Genomic DNA, 15,348 nt, shown 5'->3' on the forward strand with positions numbered 1-15,348 from the left:
GCCCTTCTGGCTCTCACAAAGGTTTGTCCGCTGTGGTCTAAGGGCAGTGGCTCTTCAAGTTAATACTGATGTTATCTGGGCTTAACAGGCAGTATATAATGGGGAGTAGCCAATCTGTAAGAAAAATAATAATGTACATATAAATATGTAAATTCTCAATTTTATCAGTTAGAACTCTAGAAAAGGCAGATTATATTTTATGGCTTGTAAACATCAGGACAGATATTTCGGGAGAACTGCAGACAGCTGTAATTTTGTGAATATGCACAAATTACTTGGAAAACAAATATTCCTCTGCCTACACAGCTGTATTCACAACCATGGACCAGAATGCCTTTTGCATGATGCTCACGCCTGTTCTGTGGAATATAATATGCTCAAATGAAGAAAATGTGATTTAAAAGTGAAGTCAGAATTAATACTTGCTGTGAAAACCTGTATTACTAGCTGAGGTGTTGGCACAGGAGTGGATAAACCACTTGAGGAAAAATTTGTTCTCAGATCAAGAGCTGAATACTCAGACTTCTGTAAGAGAGATGAACGTGCCAGTGTCTTGCAGAGATGGCTTGTGCTGGCTGTGCTACCCTGCAGGGCAAACACCAAGCTGGATTTGATGGTTAGAGAGTTCTGCAGAACTGCATCAGGTCACCCGTGGGGAGAAGGGGGGTGGGAAGGAGATGGAAACTCCCCTGGTTTCATAGGGGAGTGAATTGCCCAGCCCTCTTCTTCCCAGTTACCTGCACACAGGTAGATTTGCAGAACACAACTGAGTTTATTTGTACGCTGGCAGTTCCTCCTGTTTGTCCTTTTCCTGTGTGATAAGGAATTCCTACAGGAAGGTATGAATAACAGGAGAGAAGGCAAAGAAAATCCCCAAAAGTAAAAACAAAGCCAAGCAAGAAGGAGTAAAGCAGGAGCTGGCAAGAGCCAAAGGCCTGGCATTGATTTTACTTTCAGCTTTGGTGTTTATTCAAAGGCAGTGGATACAGGTTAACTTCCTTGGCTCAATATTTATTGCTGTGTTACTTGCCTTAAACTGGAACAATGAGCGCTTTGTTGATTGGGTTCAGAGATTGTCCCGTTTTATTCTGTCTCCTGCATTCCCCCTCTCTATCTGCAGGTTTTAAGCAGTTTATTTTAATTTCAGATTTCTCACCCTCCACAGTGAATTGCTGCTGTGCCACCGGCAGCAGCACTTGAGGGACTATTGTTCTTCTTTTCAAAGTGGAGGGAGCACACAGCAGAGCCATTAGCTCCTGTGAAGCCTGACCTTCCTTGATGATATCACACTTTGCAGATTCGGAGCAGGATAAACATTTTAAAAGAGAGGGGAAATATCAGACAGGTTATTTTTCATCAGAAAAGGTTGTAGAAATTTCCTGTGCAAGAGTTAAAAAAGTAGAAGGGGAAAAAAAAAAGCCATAATGGCACTAGTTACCTTTCTGTTTGACAGCCATCAAAGATGTGTCCAGATCAATTAATAGGAGAGGGAATATCTCCTCGCCGTTAACCACACTGACCCTTGAGCAGACAGTGGAGCAGAAAATCAGTGAAGTCACAGTGCAGTGAATGATGACTGTACGGATTTTCTCCTAATTTAGCAATGGCAATGATTTCAGTGCTATTAGGAATGGGCCCATCCTGGACAGTTTCTCAGGCTTCAGTGTTTGGAAAGTGCCCCGAAGGTATTGGGGATTTCTCTCTGGAATAGGAGCATTAACATCATGCAGGACATAGTTCAGATATTTTTAAATCACGTTGTCAGCAACTGCCACTACAAGGGAAGGTATGGTTATGACTTGCATCACTGTTATTTTTTACTTGGAAAGTGTGCTCATTTTGAGTCCTTCACTCAGCTGTGTCTACCCAGAGGAAAAACAAACCAATTTCTTCTGGGAGAACTCAGCAATGGTCACAAGGCCAGCTGCAAAATTGTGGTGATGGTTTGTTACTAATTCTGCAGGAGTGAGCAGAGGGGACCACCCTGTCCTAAATAAAAAGAAGGGAAGAAAAACAAAACAAAAATAATTTTAAAAAGCCCTTTCAGTTTGTAACTTTGATTTTGTTTAAAAAAAAAAAAAAAAGGCAGTAAACAGCCTTCATCTGTGCCCAGAATGCTGTGGTAATTACTGGGGCAGGTTTTCCATTCCTGGTTGCTGTTGCCTCACACCTGTAGGAAGCCTGCTCTTTTGCTTCTGTGCTTTGCCACTGCAGTACTTTTATTTGAAAACACGAGGAAATTCAATTTCCTAGCCCTCCTCTCGAGTCAGGGCAGTTTTGGCGACAGAAGAGTCGGAAATGGCTCGTGTGTGAAGAGTTTGGGATGGAGCCGCTCGCACGGGAGGTGCAAGAGAGGGAAAGAATTGTAAATGTTCTGCTGGGGATCTGATTGACAGCCTATTGTCTGCAGGCAGTGAGTGAAGAATAGGAAATGAGTTAAGTGCAGGGGATCTGGCAGGCTCTGCTGATGGAGGCTGCTGCACCTGGTCAGGCACCCCGGGCTCCCAACCAGCTGTGGCACCCCTCTCTCCAAGGCACCCCCAAGGGGACGTCCCTCTGCTGGTCCAAAACATGTGTCAGATGAGGCTGTGTCTCATTTCTGCTGCTTGGGACATCTGGGGTGCCAGGGGTGGTCTCAGCCCCTGTGTTGGGGTGACCCTGTTGTGTGTCACTGTGATTTTCACTGTGTCACTGTGACCCGTTAATGTTGGGGGACAGCAGGGATGACCCATGGAGCTGCTGGATGCCTGTGGTCCAGAAGCAAAGCAAGAAAAGGAAACATCTTCTCCCCAGCTCAATAAATTTGTCAACACGAGGTCTCTTTGGTAGTTTTACAGTATCATAATACCTGGGGCCAGTTATGTGTGTTTTAAAGTTTTCATTATCCCACTTTTTTCCCTGGAGTGATGCATGCCCTCAGGTGCAGCTGCCCATGAGAACCCCCCAGTGAGCACTTAAATATCACAGAGCTGCACGTGCTGTAGATAGAAATACCAAACACAAATACTCCATCCCCAAAATCTCCCCAAAATCTCCCTGTACTTTTTTTTATCTCCTTGCCTGTGTGCATTTAAGAAAAAAAAGAAAAATCCCAGCTTTGCATTATTAGTGTAGGCTTCTGAGCCAGATTGTACTACAGAGCACACTGATGTGTCTTCCCCTGAGGTATGGAAAGATCTATGTGTGCTAAGCAGGTGTTTTCGTTTGTTTAATTGGAGCTGAGTTTAGCACAATATTACAGATAAATGAATTACACATGTTCAGTAATTCATAGAAAGTGAGTGTTGTTTTGCTTAGACACTTGTCTTCGCATTCAGGTTTGCAGGGAGAGCGTGCTGGCAAAGCGGACTAAGGTCTTTAAAAGTAAAAAGATGTGTGTATTTGAGCAGAGCCTGATGTCTGGTTGCTAAAACAGCAGTAACTATTTCACCTTTGTTTAAATCGTAACATTTTAAATTTAAATAGTATCCTGTTTTGACAAACTACAAAACCACAGGTCTGAAAAAGAAGCACACGAGGCCTTTGTCAATAGTTGGTGGCATCTCTGGGCAGGAAGTTTTGGGGTGACACATGCTGGTCATGACGACACCAGGGATGGAGAGACCTGGCAACCACCCAGAGGGCTCTGGAGCTTCTCTGGTGTGCAGTGCCCAGAGCAGTGAATGCACCTGATGATGACTGGTTTTTACTTGCGGTTTTTGTTATTGGCTCCTTTGTCCACCTCATTTTTTATTGGGTTTCCCAGACTCGTTGCCACCCCCCCTTGCAGAGGCACTGCAGGATATCAGTGCTCTCAGCCCCTTGTCACCACTGACGGGTCTCTCAGCAGCAGGACAAGATCCCTGGATGCCAGGAAAGCCTCCCTGCCAGGAGGAGCACAGAGGATGTGCTGGCCCTGCTCTCTTAGGAGCAGAGAGCAGGAGCCAGGGGCAGCTCAGGGGTGCTGCCTTTCAAAAGACGAGCAAAACCGGTCGCTTCTTCTGGGAGTAGTCCCAGCTCTTGGCCAGCTTCCAAATGGATAATTCAACTTGCCCGAATTTCCTCTGCAGATTGGATTGTAAACTTTCTCTCTGCCCTGCCAGCGCTGTGTATAACTGTGCTGCATTAAACAAGTGTCACGTGCGGCTCCACAGCCATGGAGTCAGAAGCACAGCAAGTAAAAGGTTGTTTCAGAACTTGTGTGAACTCTAGGGAAGGTATTCTTTGTGCCTTTGCAGTACTTTGGCGCAAGCTTTTGGATTAAAGGTGTGGTTGGAGTGTAGGTCAGTGCTGGCAGTGTCAGCACTTGAGCCTGTTTGTGAGAAGTGATTCAGGGACATCCTGTCCTATGGACATCCACACCTTCAAGTCTCCTGGTAAGTGAAATTAAGGCTGTTTAGCTGCTTTCCTTATTCATCTAGGAATTAGTTCATGTATCACCTGTACAGATATTGTGTATATTCCTTCCCACCCACCAACAATAGCTTGCCACCAGCCTCCTGCCAGGTCACTCCCCTCAGTGGGCTACAACAGAAGGGTCTTGTATGGCAGGAGCTGCACTGAGAGCAAAACCAGCAGCCCTGGGACACACAGGAACCCATTTGGAACTGTGGTTAGCAAAACCTGTGTCCTAGGATGGATCCAGCAGGGCTTAGTGCATCAGCTTGGCTTTCTAAAGGAAGCCAAAGACACGAGGGGAGGTGGTCTGGGAAGTGCTCCTGAATCCTCTGGGTTAAATGGAATCACTACAGTAAATCACAGTTGAAAGTGAATTGGAAGCATTTAGAGCTGTTACTTCTTTGAGGCTTTTCCTGCTGCACACGTCCGTATGGGATTGTTCTGCAGGAGGCTCCTGGGAATTAATGTGTGTCCAAACCCAGCAGCAATCTCAGAAGGTTTGTGGCGGTGTAATCTATAAACTTTTAATTATATATAGAGCTGAGTAAATAGCTTGAAATCTCTTTAAACTCTTTGTTCATTAATGTATATTAAAAGGTGCCCATCCCACATGCACACACGCACACACACCCTCCCTCTTCCTTCCTTCCTTCCTCGTTTTACACCCACTTCCAGCAAGGCTGTGGCTTGTGGCATCCGTCCTTGTGCCGAGGGCTGTGGCCAGAACTCCCCACGGGGGTGGCCCAGCCAGGGGCTCAGCTGGACACTGAGCCCCCCTCTGCTGTCCTCCCACCATGTGTCCTGTGTCACAGGACAGTGCAGAAGCTGTTGGCTGTGACTGTGTTTCCCACTTGATGTGCAGCCCTTTTGGGAGGTTGATTCTGCAGCTTCAAACACTTTAATGAGATGCAAATTGTTTGTGATGCTGCCTTACTAAATGTATTGTAATTTTAAAATCATTTGCTTGTTAATTGTATTTAAATAGCTGCCACTTAGACAAGCAGAAAGTTTCCAGAAAGATAAATTGGTTGGTTTTTTTCCTTTTTTACTATGTTTGAAAGCAGCCCTGATGACTTTTCATGGTGCTTTGGTACAGCACATTCCAAATGGCAGCATGCCCTGACCTCACTCAACTCCTGGTCCTCACTCTTCCATCAGAAAAGAAATACCCATTCTGTCACCTTTCTGCTCTGGAAGGTGTGTGTCTCAGAAGGTGACACAGTGGAACGAGTGGCTGGAGATGTTCAGAGTAGAGATCACTTATTTCTCTTTCCATACAGCCAAATTGGATCAACCTAGGTCAGATTTTGGCGTGTGTGATTCGGATGCTGCTGTTCCTATGCATACAGGATTTGAAAGAATCCTGAAGATTCTGAGGATATAAGTATTTTGGGATCTTTGAAACCCCCAGCCTGTTTTTAAGTGGATGTCTGACTGCTGGGCAGCTGAGGCAAGGTAACCCATCCTCAGCACCTTCAGGGCTCTGTCATCTACTTGTTGGATTAAATGGCAAAGTTTCTCTTGGCTTCAGCTGAGCAATATGAGGTTCCTCCTGACCTCAGTTCAGCTTGGTTTAGAGCTGATTTTGATCCCACATCGTTGCTAGCTTTGGCATGGAGCAAACTACACTGTGTCATTTGTATTTTATTTGTGTTTGAAATACTGTCCTGGAAAATGAAAAATAATATTTCCATATCAGTTCATTCTTCTTGCGTTGGCTGGAGGATCCCACCCTGCCAAGGCTCCTGACTCTTGTTTTCCAGCTCCTCCATGTTCAGTGCTGGACCCTCATTCCAATTCTGCCTTGTTTTCCTTATGATATCTCATATTCCCTCTGTTTTCTGTTTGCATCTTTGTTGTGCGGCAGGATCAGTAATAATAGTTAATAATTAGCAGCTCAATAGCACTCTTCACCTTCAAAGCAATTTTAGGCATTAAATCACTCAGTTCTGCTGGCACTATTACAATATTGACTTGTTACTTCACCAGTGTCATTGAGGCAGCAAAAGCTACATTTTTATGGAGGCCAAAATGGGGTCATTTTTTTTTAGAGCATAAAATTGGCAAAAAATAAAATTTTCTCCTAGGCTGACACTTCGTTTGCCAAATTTCAGCATAGAGCCAATTTTTAAAGCTGAGTAATAAACACCTGAAAAGTTCTGGTTTATAATGGCAGTGCTGAGAAGCCATTAACTGAATGGCTCTGCTATAACACAAGAAAACCCTTAAACTGTCAAAAAACCTGTAGAAACTGGACAGAGGCTTAGCAAATGTGAACTTTGCTGTGAGTCTGGAGCTGAGAGATGCAAAGGCAACCTGTGGAGACTGGAAGCACATATCATTAGGTGTGTCCCTTCTCCATCACACGGAAAATGATCCTTTCCCAGGTGTGTGATGGAGCAAGGTGAGCATCCTGCCCCAGGTGAGCATCTCTCCAGATCTCTCAAGCTGTGGGGAGAAAGAAGGTGAGGAGGAGCAATAGGGATGGAGGTCCAGAGGAGCAGAGAGAAAACCTGGGACAACAGCAAAAGCCTGGAGTAAGGAAGGAATTGAGGGATGCAGAGGTGGCAGAGGGGATCTGGGAGGAAACACCGTGGGGAGGGATGCAGGGTCAGGAGCCTGGGCAGCAGCAGGTGCTCTGTGGAGGGAGACCAGCAAGGTGGCACCAAGCCCTCTGCTTGGCTTGTTCTCTCCTGGGCCTGTAGAGTGTATTTCTGCACAGATTTTCCTGGAAGTGAGGGCAGCTCTGCTTGGTTCTGCTTGTGACCTGCAGCTTGCTGGCAAATGTGGATGCAAATGCCACATCCCAGACGAGCACCGTGCGTGCAGATGGCCGGGATCAAGGTATCAAAAGGCACTTCCCCAAGGCAGCACACAGAGCCCGTGGCCAGATCAGCCCCTCTGCCCTTCCCAGCACAAGGGGGAAGCCAAGCTGTAAGAGCAATGCAGTAAAATAGCAAATTGACCAGTAAAAGAAATCAGTAAATGAAGGGAACAGCTATTAATGTGCCAAGCCAAGATGTGTGATTATACCCTAGGACTTTTCCAAACTAATACATGTTAAAGGTGTAAACCTATTAAAGGAGAGATTTTTCTGTACAGGGAACTTACGTAGATAGAAGGATTTACACTGTATTTTATTCTTGCATTATAAGGTATAAGGAACATTTGAGCAAATCCAGTCATTCCTATTATTACAATATCATACGTTTTTCATACCATTTTATGCAGTTCTTCAAAAACTTTGGCACTAATTCTCTTTATATTGTTAGGAATTTTCTTTTAAAAAAAGAATTATTTTTCTCAAATAGTTAATTAGATTTTGAACTTCAAATACAGTACTTTCTTTTTTTTTCCTCCCAAGAATAAGGGTGTTAGATCCATTGTGCTGGCCAAATTACAGTTTGGATAGTTACATTCTCTCTGCTTAATCACCCTGCAATTTCATTCGAGTGAAGGATTTGGTGCCTCAGGTGTCCTGAATTCCTTCAGGGCTCTGTATGGTGAAGTTGCTGCCACTCTCCACCCCAAAAGCAGCTGCATTTGAGGGCAGAGAATTGTTGATCGTTCCAGAGATCAATTTTTGTAGTATTCCTGTCCTGTTACACACTTTGCAGTGAGTTTGTGCTTTTCCCACCCAAAAACTTTAGACTCATTTGAGGGATTTCTCTTGCTACAGGAAGCAAGGGGCTTTAAGGGGCCACAGAAAAATTCTTTTATTTACTTGTTTATCTTCTGCTGTGATGGGTGCAGCAAAGGAGCTGGTCCTGCTGCCACACCACATCCTCTCCAGCTCCACGACCTGCTGCCTCTCAGCATCCTCTCTTTTCTTGTGGCTCAGGGTCGGGGAGGGGAAAGGATTGCAATAAGCAGCAGCTGGATTTGGATAGGAAATGTTGATGGGTCATAACCCTTGCTCTCAGACAGGAGCCGCATTTGCCTGGAGAAGGGAAGCAGGAGGGGAGGACTCTGTCCTTGAGCTGAGTTCGGCCAGTGTCTTTGGAATGAAGTGATAGATGGTGGCATTGCGCTGTGAAGGGCCGGAGTGAAGTACAAAGGAAGAGCCCAGAGCACACAGTGAGCCCTGCTTAGTGATGCACAAAGGGCTCAGAGCCGCGGGGTGACCCCAGGGGATCGGAGAGCAAAGTCCTGCGGCCGGGCTGTTTGCTCAGCCAGCTCGGCCGCCGTGTCTCGCCCCTGTGGAACCAGATGTGCACCATCAGAATGACTGACGTGGCCAAGGGCCAGGGGATGGCTGTGCTGGGGCTGGGCTTCTCCTGTCCTGCGGTCTGGTTTTCCCAAAACAACACCACCTCCTCCTCCCCTCCCATTCTGCCAGGCTTAGTGAGGGGCTGCTCCTGACCCAGAGAAGCGAGGAGGACGAGGAGCACACTGTGACATCACAGGGTGGTGGTCATGAGGACATGTTCTCACCAAGCCCTTCTTCCTAAAAAGCTCTTTTTCCATGTGCATTTGATGCCTGGAGTCACAGTGCTTTTTCTAGCAGGAGCAGAGATGCCAGTGCTGCTTCCAACTCCATCCCTGTGTAGCACCAGCACTGTCACAGCTTTTCTGTGCCCTCCTATCTAACCACGAGGGCTGTTGACTAAATACCTCTTTAGGAAATAATTTGAGTTGTTTTTGTAGCATGTATCAACTTAACTGTTTTGCTTTTTAAAGAAGAGGAAAAGCTCTTCCCTTGGCTGCCTTCTTTAAAAAAATTTAAAATAGCTTTTGAATATTGGAAGAAAACTTGGAACTATGAGCCAGCTAAATAAACTGTATCATGAAACCTTGGGGACCACTGAAATGGAAACAGTGGCCCATTACTGTTAAGAAGGTGTTTTATTGAAATACATTGAAAATACTCTGATATGTGTTCCCAACAGAGTGAGTGAAAAATGACAATGCCCAGTGGTGATAGAGGGTGTTCTCATAGGAACAGCAGAATGCAGAACTCAGCACTCCTGGACTGTGAGCACAATGGTCTGATAGGTGTTATTACCTAAAGGGATCCATAGTTAATCAGTTTTATTTTAATTTATATCTCTGGTGACACATTTGTGTCTGTAGGTTGGGTTGTTGTGGAAGCAGACCTGAGTTTTTAAAGAGGATCCTTTGTGAGTGAGGTGAAGCATTGAATCTCCTGATGAGAGAGGCAGATTACCAGGAGAGGGCAGTGCTTCTAGCACTGCATTCCACACCAGCCCCAAACTGGGGTGATCCAGCCCAAAACACCCAGCTGGGGTCCCTCCAGCCTGCCTGCACTGCCACGCTGGGCAGATGATCTGGGGCGGCCAGAAGTTCACTGGTTAATACTTAACAGGCAAAAATGGGTTTGATTGACATTTGTTTTGTTGATGTTTCATTCTGTGGTTTTTTTTCTTACCATGGCAACTTTAACATCACGACAAAACACCTACTTTTCCTCTCGGAGCCATCGCTGTTGTCATGCCCAGTGGGTTATTTTGGTAGACAGGGCTTGTTCTTTTCAAGTGGAGGTGTTCCCATCTCCTACCAGATTCCACCTCCAGTCTTTCCTGTCCTAAGAAGGTTTTCTCTGTGTGAGCACTGTGTTTCAACCCGTGGCAAAAAAAAAAAAAAAAAAAAAAAAAAAGGAGTTTTAGTGGAAACTGCAGCATTTCCTCTACTGTACGTGACATAAATGTCATATCACATAATTAAGGAAAGTAACTGAGAACAGTTAGTGGTGATTACCTCTCAATATATTGTGTACTTTGGGGCAGAAAAATAAATTATGAATAATGCCCAAGCATACTTGGAACAATTTGCACACTGTGTTGTGAGTGATGCAGACCTGCTGGTAGAAGAGTGTGCTAATAAATTTTACTTTGTGGCGGAAACAAGAGATTACAGTTTATTAGGAAAGGAGATGGCAATTTATTAAGATCAATCAAATATGAATGCAGAGCAAAAAGGATGCCATTTTTATTTATTTATTTATGTAGAAGCATGGGGGGGAGCAATTATATAAAATTTGTTGTTTACCTGTGATGTTTGATTCATTATTAATATTTTTATGTTTAGAGGGAACCATAATTTTGCTGAAATGTCTTCCATAACTCCTGTACAATCATATTCATAACTCACCTGAATGTTGACACATCCTGCTGTGTATATATAAATTAACTAGTAACACTGGCATTATAAAATGATGCATTAAATGAAGATGTGAATGGTAATTTAAAGCATGCCATGAAGTGAAATTTAAACCATTGTGCAACACTGAGGGGATTTAAAGAGCCTTGTTCGTGCAGAATTTGCAGGGCCAGTAAGAAAAATGACAGTTTCACATCAAAAAAAAAGAAGAGTAACAGAGACACAAGTATTACTGAAATGTTAATTGCTTTGGCGTTCTGTTTTGTTAGACACCATCAGACTAAAAATCACATTTCTGCCTGAAGATATTTTACCATGAGGGCATAGCTGAGATTATTAAAAATGACCCAAAAAAACTGTTTACTTTGTCCTTTTTCTCAGCACTTTGTGGGTTGTAAGTTTCACTGTTTCCTGTTTAGTCAGTTGTTTTCCCCATTTGTTTTTGTAGGTCTTTCAAACAGCAACAAGGGAAAATGAAGCATTCTCAAAACAGGAAAATATGATTTAACCCCACAAAAATGGGCCTGGGGATCCAGGAGTGGGAATAGTATCCCAGACAGCCTTTTTCCCTCAGAACTGCAAACAGCAGTTTTCTTTTTAAGTGGCCCATGGCTGCAGTCCGAGTGCTGAGCAGCCTGGTTTGGCACTTGCCTTTGCCAGGCTTGGCGTGGCCCCGCTGGGCTCCTCTGGGCCACGGCAGCACTGGCACCTAACTTCAGCTAAAATACTCCCAAAGTTGTGTTTGGGAAGCAGGGCACAGGATTTGGCCCACTACCAGCTGCCAGAGAGCAAAGTGGGACCTGTTTGGCTGTGCCTGCCCAGGAGAACATCCCGAGGACTAAGTGCAGATGTATTGCTGTTTTTAGGTAGAAATTGCCTCGTATTAGGACTAGGCATAAACTTGACTCATTTGGGGCAGGTTGACTCGGGTAAGAAGATTGCACTTTGTGGATGTCTTTTCTTTTTTTCTCCCCTGCCCTGCAGGCAGCTGAGGCTTTTCTGTAGGCAAGTCCATGGCTTCTGCATGGATAGGTACCTGCAAAAGTCTGTGAATAAAGTGTACATGTAAAATAATGGCATAGCAAAATCATTTATTCCACTATACTTGTCATAATTCCTGATCTATTCCTCTCTCTTGGACCTTAGAGCTTAGTATCCAGTGATTATTTTCTTTCACCTCGGTGAAAGATAACCACCACCTAATATGGATCAGATCCCATGGGCAGACAGTGCCAAATAGCCATCTAGCCTGCCACACTCTCTCCCAGTTATTTTTAATGTATTACTTTATGTGTTCTGTTTTGAACATCCCTGTCTGATGGTCTCTGTCTGTGATGGCTCTTCGTAATTGAATGGAATTAAAGTGGGAGTTTATGGTTCTTCTTGGTCTTTTAAAATATTTTGCTGGCTTAGAAATGCATTATATTTCATGGTGACCTTACTTAACAAGTGCTACCATCTCTGTTACTAAGGCTGAAGTTTTTAGCCCAGAGCAGATGTTGGCTGAGCTTGCAGGTATGAAGCTTTTATATGAAAGGGCATAAAACGCTTTAAAAATACGGCTTGCAGGTTCTATGGCCAGCACTCAGTGCTTAGACAGCACCTTTTATTTTTCAAAGTGTTTTGCAAATATTGGTCTACAGAAGATCCTGAAACGAGTTGTATTATCCCCGTTTTGCAGATGAGGAGGCAGAGATGTTGAGGCCATTGACTGGCTTGAAATGGTTCAGGCCATTGCAAAGTCGGGCCAGAAACACTGCAGACAGCTTTCATCCTCAATATCAGGGACATTAAAAAAGAACTAAAACCACCAAGATTCCTAAGTGACTTTCCTGAGGCTAGGGAGAATTGTCAGTGCCAGAGCCAGCACTGTGCTTTTGCTTCATGTGCAGCTCTCTCAGCCTTGGACTTGCATTGACACATTACACTTCTTCTTTGCCCCTGGAAAGAAGAGAAATGCTTTGAGCAAAGTGGTAGGCTTCCTATAATCCCCCTTTTTAAATAAATAGAGTAATGCAGAGCTCACAGGCTTGTGACCAGTCAGTGACCAGGGCAGAAGGTGGGCACTGGCCTTGGGTTGAGCTGTGTGTACCTGGATATGGTGATACTGGAAAATAAGATTTGATGATGTGAGAATAGGATTAAGACTTGTGTGGGTGAGAAGTTTCTGCTGAGGAAGACAAGATGGATTAAAACTTTTCCCAACTGGGGTCTGTAGAGCATCTCGGATGGTCTGCAGAGACTGCCTGGGCATGCAGCCCCCTGCTCCTTTTGGTACAGAGTTGATCAGGGTGTGTTAACGCTCAGAGCTTTCCTAATGCTGCTCCTTTGCCGTCGGGGCTGTTGGGAATGCTGCCACAGCAATGCTCTTAGAAATACGGCAGGAAGGAGGAGGTGGTCCACAGGAGAAGTGTTGAAAAGTTTAAGTCTATGTATTCTGTCGTATATTTCCCAAAGCAATCCGAGTTCCTCGAGAGTACTTTGAAGTCCAGGACAGGAAGGATTTCTCTTAAGCACAGGTTATAATTATTACTAGGGGGCTGCACGCTTTATGGTTTATGTTATTGCTGAGCTCCCAGTGTGTTGGGGGCTGTGTGTGTACGTGTGTGCTTGACTTTGCACAGATAGAACACGGATAAATCCTGGCTGTTCCCATGCCCTGGCTGTGCTGACCTGCTCGGGGCGTCCGTGCCCCTTTAAGAGGCAGGGACTTTCTGATTCATGTAGGCTGTTTCTGGCAGATTTAGGGTCTTGCAAAAGATGCCCTTAGTCCCTTATTAAATATTCATAAGAGGGTGGGGTCACATTTTTGTGACCTGAAAAAAATCCCGTTAATAAATTTGTTATCTGACATGAAAACACTTTTGGGTGGAGAGCAATCTGCATCGCATCCCATTTAACATCAGATCACAAGTTGTCAGTAAATTGGGTCCTTTGTCTTTGCTTCTTGTGAGGTTCTTCAGCAGCATCACTAATGGGTCTATTGTCTGACAGCCCCGACTCCTGCAAATAACGGGAGGTTCTGCTGAGAACGGTGTAAGACAGTTTCTTCTGCTCTTGTGCTTACACATAAAGTAACTGAGGAGTTACTCTCTGCATCAATTTTGTCTTCAGAAACGATGTGAAAATGTAAAAAAAATGTAATTTAAATAGGGGGTAGAGATTTTACCAAATATTGCTGCCTGAGATGAACGATGATCTTTCTAGGATCCAACTCAGCATATGCTATGGATGGGAGCTTTTTGGGGAAGGGAAAACAGTGCACCAGGTTTGTGGCAATCCCTGGGTTAGAGGGAGTACACGGACAGGCGGTCGAGTTTAGGTGCCGAAGTCCGGACAAGCATTTCTTGGAGCTCGCCCGGCTAAGTTTGTGAAGTATTCTGAGTGAGGCGTACCCCAGACCCAAACACAGCGGCTTTGGGTCCTGTACAGAGCTCGGCTGCCTTAGCTCCGTGTGGCCAGGGATGTCCCCGGGCAGGGCTGGCAGGGACACACGGATACCAGTAGGACACCCCGGTACCGCTGGGACACACTGGTACCGCTGGGACACACTGGTACCGCTGGGACACCCCGATACCACTGGGCACACCGGTACCTCTGGGACATCCCGGTACCGCTGAGACATCCCGGTACCGCTGGGACACACGGGTACCGCTGTGACACGAGTACATCTGGCACATCCCGGTACCGCTGGTCCCCCAGCGCGGCCGAGGGAAGAAGGGGAGATGCTCCCCTCCGCAGGCCGCGCGCTCTGCCCCGTTTTTGGTCCAAAGTCCCGTCAGAGGCACCTTGTGGTTGTTTCTTTATTATCCTGTTAAATTTCCCGATACCGAGATCCCGAGGGTTGCGCGGCAGAGCTGCCGGGCGGGCAGCAGGAGAGCGCGACAGCCACTTTCCGCGGGAGGCTCCAAAGTTGCGGGGCGGGCAGGAGGCTCGGCTCTCCCCGCGCCGCTTCCCCCCGCCCCGCGGGCTCTCCGGGCTCCGGGGGGGTGTCCAGCCGGCGGTGCCCGGGCGGGGGGCGGGGGCGGCCCGCGGGGCGCCCCGTTCCGGGGCGGGGTGTGCGCGGCGGCGCAGGGCGGGGCCGCGCGGGTGGCGGCGCGGCGGCGGCGGCGGCAGCCCGGAGCAGCGCGCCCCGCACTCCGCCCGCGCCCGCGGAGGCTCCGCACCGCTCCGCGCCCCGCCGCTCCCGCAGCCCGCTCCATGGCCCGGCGCGCCGCACGCCGCCCGCCGCCGCCCAGGTGGGTGCCCCGCGCGGTGGGATCGGGGGGCGGGAGGCCCGCGCAAAGTGGCGGAAAGAGCCGCGGCGGCCTGGAGGAGCCGAGCGGTGCCGGCTTCTCCGCGGGAGGAGGAGGAGGAGGGAGGGGCAGCCCCGCAACTCGCCGGGGGTTTTTAGAAGTGATGAGCGGAGCGTGTCGCCCGGCGCCTGTCGTGACAGTGCGCGTAGCCGGGCGGGCTGTGCCGCAGCGCCGGAGTTGGGAAAAAGAGCGAGGAAGGAGGGAAAGTGCACGGAGCCGGATAAAACACAGTGTCAGGTTTAAATGTCAGGAGCCGGGATCGCTGAATGGATTCGCCAGGCAATTTACCAGGGGGAAATTAAGTGAGTGAGCTTTGTTTTTGACATTGACTAGTGCTGTGAACCCCGGCGGAGTGGATGTAACGGGATCTCGGCGTAGCCGGGCTCGGTGTCAGCGTTGCAGTGCGAGTGAGCTGAAAATTTCGAGGGTGGTGGTGGCGGGGAGGAGGGAACCCTTAGGAAGTGGGTGGTAAGTTTAGAGCAAAGTGCATATACACTCTTCCTCTCTGGAATTAACTCCTTCAAAGCCAGCTTGTCTCCGAGAGCAGTGAGAGTTG

The 15,348-nt window shown here is 46.9% G+C and overlaps 1 protein-coding gene across 22 annotated transcripts in view; it reads left to right on the top strand.

Moving 5' to 3' along the window:
* The window catches only part of FOXP1 (forkhead box P1), a 378,724-nt gene that overhangs the window by 277,905 nt on the left and 85,471 nt on the right, over positions 1–15,348 (top strand). For 2 of the 22 annotated variants that reach the window (XM_056501934.1, XM_056501935.1), the window contains exon 1: positions 14,601–14,735. The exons of 18 other annotated variants lie outside the window; for them this stretch is intronic. The gene's annotated coding sequence lies outside the window, so the exon portion shown is untranslated. Of the gene's footprint in view, positions 1–14,597; positions 14,736–15,348 lie in introns of those variants that run through there. 2 more of the 22 variants (XM_056501932.1, XM_056501933.1) reach the window with 2 other exon arrangements.

Source organism: Oenanthe melanoleuca, chromosome 12 (genome assembly GCF_029582105.1).
Source record: "Oenanthe melanoleuca isolate GR-GAL-2019-014 chromosome 12, OMel1.0, whole genome shotgun sequence".
NCBI classification, from domain to species: domain Eukaryota; kingdom Metazoa; phylum Chordata; class Aves; order Passeriformes; family Muscicapidae; genus Oenanthe; species Oenanthe melanoleuca.